This window comes from Oncorhynchus keta, unplaced genomic scaffold (genome assembly GCF_023373465.1).
Source record: "Oncorhynchus keta strain PuntledgeMale-10-30-2019 unplaced genomic scaffold, Oket_V2 Un_contig_2177_pilon_pilon, whole genome shotgun sequence".
Classification (NCBI taxonomy): domain Eukaryota; kingdom Metazoa; phylum Chordata; class Actinopteri; order Salmoniformes; family Salmonidae; genus Oncorhynchus; species Oncorhynchus keta.
The window spans coordinates 570,001-577,500 of record NW_026282598.1 but is presented as its reverse complement, the minus strand read 5'-3'; the positions used below and the strand labels follow the sequence as shown (position 1 = coordinate 577,500).

General features: G+C 48.4%; 1 pseudogene; it reads left to right on the top strand.

The window, feature by feature from the left end:
• The window catches only part of LOC127921215 (fascin-like), a 57,194-nt pseudogene that overhangs the window by 836 nt on the left and 48,858 nt on the right, over positions 1–7,500 (top strand).

The window sequence follows — 7,500 nt, the reverse complement described above, 5'->3', positions numbered from 1 at the left end:
GTGGTCAGGGTGTATGTGTGGTCGGGTGTATGTGTGGTCAGGGTGTATGTGTGGTCAGGGTGTTTGTGTGGTCAGGTGTATGTGTGGTCGGGGTGTATGTGTGGTCGGGGTGTATGTGTGGTCAGGGTGTATGTGTGGTCAGGGTGTATGTGTGGTCAGGGTGTATGTGTGGTCAGGGTGTATGTGTGGTCGGGGTGTATGTGTGGTCGGGGTGTATGTGTGGTCAGGGTGTATGTGTGGTCAGGGTGTATGTGTGGTCGGGGTGTATGTGTGGTCAGGGTGTATGTGTGGTCAGGGTGTATGTGTGGTCGGGGTGTATGTGTGGTCGGGGTGTATGTGTGGTCAGGGTGTATGTGTGGTCTGGGTGTATGTGTGGTCGGGGTGTATGTGTGGTCAGGGTGTATGTGTGGTCGGGGTGTATGTGGTCAGGGTGTATGTGTGGTCTGGGTGTATGTGTGGTCGGGTGTATGTGTGGTCGGGGTGTATGTGTGGTCAGGGTGTATGTGTGGTCAGGGTGTATGTGTGGGTGTATGTGTGGTCGGGGTGTATGTGTGGTCAGGGTGTATGTGTGGTCAGGGTGTATGTGTGGTCAGGGTGTATGTGTGGTCGGGGTGTGTCCGGGGTGTGTGGTCTGGGTGTATGTGTGGTCGGGGTGTATATGTGGGTGTATGTGTGGTCGGGGTGTATGTGGGGTGTATGTGTGGTCAGGGTGTATGTGTGGTCAGGGTGTATGTGTGGTCGGGGTGTATGTGTGGTCAGGGTGTATGTGTGGTCAGGGTGTATGTGGGTCAGGTGTATGTGTGGTCGGGGTGTATGTGTGGTCGGGGTGTATGTGTGGTCGGGGTGTATGTGTGGTCAGGGTGTTGTGTGGTCAGGGTGTATGTGTGGTCAGGGTGTATGTGTGGTCGGGGTGTATGTGTGGTCGGGGTGTATGTGTGGTCAGGGTGTTTGTGTGGTCAGGGGTGTATGTGTGGTCGGGGTGTATGTGTGGTCAGGGTGTATGTGTGGTCAGGGTGTATGTGTGGTCGGGGTGTATGTGTGGTCAGGGTGTATGTGTGGTCAGGGTGTTTGTGTGGTCAGGGTGTTTGTGTGGTCAGGTGTATGTGTGGTCGGGGTGTATGTGTGGTCAGGTGTATGTGGGGTCGGGGTGTATGTGGGTCGGGGTGTATGTGTGGTCGGGGTGTATGTGTGGTCAGGGTGTATGTGTGGTCGGGGTGTATGTGTGGTCAGGGTGTATGTGTGGTCAGGGTGTATGTGTGGGTGTATGTGTGGTCAGGGTGTATGTGTGGTCAGGGTGTATGTGTGGTCAGGGTGTATGTGTGGTCAGGGTGTATGTGTGGGTGTATGTGTGGTCAGGGTGTATGTGTGGTCAGGGTGTATGTGTGGTCAGGGTGTATGTGTGGTCGGGGTGTATGTGTGGTCGGGGTGTATGTGGGTCAGGGGTGTATGTGTGGTCAGGGTGTATGTGTGGTCTGGGTGTATGTGTGGTCAGGGTGTATGTGTGGTCTGGGTGTATGTGGGGTCGGGGTGTATGTGTGGTCAGGGTGTATGTGTGGTCAGGGTGTATGTGGGTCTGGATGTATGTGTGGTCAGGGTGTATGTGTGGTCTGGGTGTATGTGTGGTCGGGGTGTATGTGTGGGTGTATGTGTGGTCAGGGTGTATGTGTGGTCAGGGTGTATGTGTGGTCAGGGTGTATGTGTGGTCAGGGTGTATGTGTGGTCAGGGTGTATGTGGGTCGGGGTGTATGTGTGGTCAGGGTGTATGTGTGGTCTGGGTGTATGTGTCGGGGTGTATGTGTGGTCTGGGTGTATGTGTGGTCGGGTGTATGTGTGGGTGTATGTGTGGTCAGGGTGTATGTGTGGTCAGGGTGTATGTGTGGTCGGGGTGTATGTGTGGTCAGGGTGTATGTGTGGTCGGGGTGTATGTGTGGTCTGGGTGTATGTGTGGTCGGGGTGTATGTGTGGTCGGGGTGTATGTGTGGGTGTATGTGTGGTCGGGGTGTATGTGTGGTCAGGGTGTATGTGTGGTCTGGGTGTATGTGTGGTCGGGGTGTATGTGTGGGTGTATGTGTGGTCGGGGTGTATGTGTGGTCAGGGTGTATGTGTGGTCAGGGTGTATGTGTGGTCAGGATGTATGTGTGGTCAGGTGTTTGTGTTGTACAGGGTGTATGTGTGGTTGGGGTGTATGTGTGGTCAGGGTGTATGTGTGGTCAGGGTGTATGTGTCGGGGTGTATGTGTGGTCTGGGTGTATGTGGGTCAGGGTGTATGTGTGGTCTGGGTGTATGTGTGGTCGGGGTGTATGTGTGGTCAGGGTGTATGTGTGGTCGGGGTGTATGTGTGGTCAGGGTGTATGTGTGGTCAGGGTGTATGTGTCGGGGTGTATGTGTGGTCTGGGTGTATGTGTGGTCGGGATGTGTGGTGGGTGTATGTGTGGTCAGGGTGTATGTGTGGTCAGGGTGTATGTGTGGTCGGGGTGTATGTGTGGTCAGGGTGTATGTGTGGTCAGGGTGTATGTGTGGTCAGGGTGTATGTGTGGTCAGGGTGTATGTGTGGTCGGGGTGTATGTGGGGTCGGGGTGTATGTGTGGTCTGGGTGTATGTGTGTGTGTGGTCAGGGTGTATGTGTGGTCTGGGTGTATGTGTGGGTGTATGTGGTCTGGGTGTATGTGTGGTCAGGGTGTATGTGGGGTCAGGGTGTATGTGTGGTCGGGGTGTATGTGTGGTCGGGGTGTATGTGGTCGGGGTGTATGTGTGGTCAGGGTGTATGTGTGGTCAGGGTGTATGTGTGGTCAGGGTGTATGTGTGGTCTGGGTGTATGTGTGGTCAGGGGTGTATGTGGGGTCGGGGTGTATGTGTGGTCGGGGTGTATGTGTGGTCAGGGTGTATGTGTGGTCAGGGTGTATGTGTGGTCAGGGTGTATGTGTGGTCAGGGTGTATGTGGGTCTGGGTGTATGTGTGGTCGGGGTGTATGTGTGGTGTATGTGTGGTCGGGGTGTATGTGTGGTCAGGGTGTATGTGTGGTCAGGGTGTATGTGTGGTCGGGGTGTATGTGTGGTCGGGGTGTATGTGTGGTCAGGGTGTATGTGTGGTCAGGGTGTATGTGTGGTCAGGGGGTGTATGTGTGGTCGGGGTGTATGTGTGGTCAGGGTGTATGTGTGGTCTGGGTGTATGTGTGGTCGGGGTGTATGTGTGGTCAGGGTGTATGTGTGGTCATGGTGTATGTGTGGTCAGGGTGTATGTGTGGTCAGGGTGTATGTGTGGTCAGGGTGTATGTGTGGTCGGGTGTATGTGTGGTCAGGGTGTATGTGGTCAGGTGTATGTGTGGTCAGGGTGTATGTGTGGTCGGGGTGTATGTGGTCGGGGTGTATGTGTGGTCAGGGTGTATGTGTGGTCGGGTGTGTCAGGGTGTATGTGTGGTCGGGGTGTATGTGTGGTCAGGGTGTATGTGTGGTCAGGGTGTATGTGGGGTCTGGGTGTATGTGTGGTCGGGGTGTATGTGTGGTCGGGGTGTATGTGTGGTCAGGGTGTATGTGTGGTCAGGGTGTATGTGTGGTCGGGGTGTATGTGTGGTCGGGGTATGTGTGGTCAGGTGTATGTGTGGTCAGGGTGTATGTGTGGTCAGGGTGTATGTGTGGTCGGGTGTATGTGTCGGGGTGTATGTGTGGTCAGGGTGTATGTGTGGTCAGGGTGTATGTGTGGTCAGGGTGTATGTGTGGTCGGGTGTATGTGTGGTCAGGGTGTATGTGTGGTCAGGGTGTATGTGTGGTCAGGGTGTATGTGTGGTCGGGTGTATGTGTGGTCTGGGTGTATGTGTGGTCGGGGTGTATGTGGGTGTATGTGTGGTCAGGGTGTATGTGTGGTCAGGGTGTATGTGTGGTCGGGGTGTATGTGTGGTCGGGTGTATGTGGGTCAGGGTGTATGTGTGGTCGGGGTGTATGTGTGGTCAGGGTGTATGTGTGGTCAGGGTGTATGTGTGGTCAGGGTGTATGTGTGGTCGGGGTGTATGTGGGGTCGGGATGTATGTGTGGTCAGGGTGTATGTGTGGTCAGGGTGTATGTGTGGTCAGGGTGTATGTGTGGTCAGGGTGTATGTGTGGGGTCTGGGGTGTATGTGTGGTCGGGGTGTATGTATGTGTGGTCAGGGTGTATGTGTGGTCAGGGTGTATGTGTGGTCGGGGTGTATGTGTGGTCAGGGTGTATGTGTGGTCAGGGTGTATGTGTGGTCGGGGTGTATGTGTGGTCCGGGTGTATGTGTGGTCAGGGTGTATGTGTGGTCAGGGTGTATGTGTGGTCGGGGTGTATGTGTGGTCGGGGTGTATGTGTGGTCAGGGTGTATGTGGGGTCGGGGTGTATGTGTGGTCAGGGTGTATGTGTGTCTGGGTGTATGTGTGGTCAGGGTGTATGTGTGGTCAGGGTGTATGTGTGGTCAGGGTGTATGTGTGGTCGGGGTGTATGTGTGTATTAACAGGATGTGTGTGTTAACAGGTGTGTATTAACAGGATGTGTGTAGGGTGTGTATTAACAGGATGTGTGTATGGATGTGTGTATTAACAGGATGTGTGTTCGGGGTGTATGTGTGTATTAACAGGATGTGTGTGTTAACAGGATGTATGTATTAACAGGATGTGGATGTGTGTATTAACAGGGTGTGTATGTAACAGGATGTGTATGTGTGTGGTAAACAGGGTGTGTGTATAAACAGTGTGTGTGTGTATTAACAGGATGTGTGTATTAACAGTGTGTGTATTAACAGGATGTGTGTATTAACAGGATGTGTGTATTAACAGGATGTGTGTGTATTAACAGGATGGTGTGTGTATAAACAGGATGTGTGTATTAACAGGTGTATGTGTGTGTATTAACAGGATGTGTGTATTAACAGGATGTGTGTATGTGTGGCAGGGTGTGTATGTGTGGTCAGGGTGTGTGTGTATGTGTGGTCTGGGTGTGTATAAACAGGATGTGGTGTATTAACAGGATGTATGTGTGATTAAACCTCCCCCAGGTGTGTATGGATGTGGCCAGGATGTGTGTATGGATGTGTGTATTAACAGGATGTGTGTATTAACAGGTGTGGTGTGTAACAGGATGTGTGTGTATTAACAGGATGGTGTTTAACAGGATGTGTGTATTAACAGGATGTGTGTATTAACAGGATGTGTGTGTATTAACAGGATGTGTGTGGATGTGTGTATTAACAGGATGTGTGTGTATTAACAGGATGTGTGTATTAACAGGATGTGTGTATTAACAGGATGTGTGTATTAACAGGATGTGTGTATTAACAGGATGTGTGTATTAACAGGATGTGTGTATTAACAGGATGTGTGTATTAACAGGATGTGTGTGTGTATTAACAGGATGTGTGTGTATTAACAGGATGTGTGTATTAACAGGATGTGTGTATTAACAGGATGTGTGTATTAACAGGATGTGTGTGTATTAACAGCCAGGCCATTAACAGGATGTGTGTGTGTATTAACAGGATGTGTGTATTAACAGGATGTGTGTATCCCCAGGTGAACAGGATGTGTGTATTAACAGGATGTGTGGTATTAACAGGATGTGTTATGTATTAACAGGATGTGTGTGTATTAACAGGATGTGTGTGTATTAACAGGTGAACCTGTGTAGCCCAGGATGTGTGTATTAACAGGACCTTAACAGGATGTGTATTAACAGGATGTGTCAGCCCGTGTATTAACAGGATGTGTGTATTAACACCTGTGTGTGTATTAACCCCTGTGTGTAGGTAACCTGTGTCAGCCTAAACAGGAAGCGTTTATGCCCATGACCTGTATAAACAGGATGTGTGTGTATTAACAGGATGTGTGTATGCCCAACAGGACCTGTGTATTAACCCCCAGTGAACCTGTATAAACAGGATGTGGCCAGGATGTGTTATGCCCACCTGACCTCTAACCCCTAACCCAGGTGAACCTGTTTAACAGGATGTATGTAGGGATGTGTGTATTAACCCACCTGATGTGTGTGTATTAACAGGATGTGTGTATTAACAGGATGTGTGTATTAACAGGATGTGTGTATTAACAGGATGTGTGTATTAACAGGATGTGTGTATTAACAGGATGTGTGTATTAACAGGATGTGTGTATGCCCACCTGATGTGTGTGGTGTATTAACAGGATGTGTGTATTAACAGGATGTGTGTATTAACAGGATGTGTGTATTAACAGGATGTGTGTATTAACAGGATGTGTGGTATTAACAGGATGTGTGTATTAACAGGATGTGTGTATTAACAGGATGTGTGTATAAACAGCAGGATGTGTGTGTTAACAGGATGTGTGTGTATTAACAGGATGTGTGTATTAACAGGATGTGTGTATTAACAGGATGTGTGTGTGTATTAACAGGATGTGTGTATTAACAGGATGACCTATTAACAGGATGTGTGTATTAACAGGATGTGTGTAACCAGGATGTGTGTATTAACAGGATGGCCAGGATGTGTGTGTGTATTAACAGGATGTGTGTGTATTAACAGGATGTGTGAAACAGGATGTTGTATTAACAGGATGGCCAGGATGTGTGTGTATTAACAGGATGTGTGTATTAACAGGATGTGTGTATTAACAGGATGTGTGTGTATTAACAGGATGTGTGTATTAACAGGATGTGTGTATTAACAGGATGTGTGTATTAACAGGATGTGTGTGTATTAACAGGATGTGTATTAACAGGATGTGTGTATTAACAGGATGTGTGTATTAACAGGATGTGTGTGTGATTAACAGGATGTGTGTGTATTAACAGGATGTGTGTATTAACAGGATGTGTGTATTAACAGGATGTGTGTATTAACAGGATGTTCAGTATTAACAGGATGTGTGTATTAACAGGATGTGTGTATTAACAGGATGTGTGTGTGTATTAACAGGATGTGTGTATTAACAGGATGTGTGTATTAACAGGATGTGTGTTTAACAGGATGTGTGTATTAACAGGATGTGTGTATTAACAGGATGTGTGTATTAACAGGATGTGTGTGTATTAACAGGATGTGTGTATTAACAGGATGTGTGTATTAACAGGATGTGTGTATTAACAGGATGTGTGTGTATAAACAGGATGTGTGTGTATTAACAGGATGTGCCAGGATTAACAGGATGTATGTATTAACAGGATGTGTAATTAACAGGATGTGTGTGTGTATTAACAGGATGTGTGTATTAACAGGATGTGTGTATTAACAGACCTGTGTATTAACAGGATGTGTGTATTAACAGGATGTGTGTATTAACAGCATTAACAGGATGTGTGTGTATTAACAGGATGTGTGTGTATTAACAGGATGTGTGTATAAACAGGATGTGTGTGTATTAACAGGATGTGTGTATTAACAGGATGTGTGTATTAACAGGATGTGTGTGTTATTAACAGGATGTGTGTCTTAACAGGATGTGTGTATTAACAGGATGTGTGTGTATTAACAGGATGTGTGTGGAATTAACAGGATGTGTGTGTATTAACAGGATGT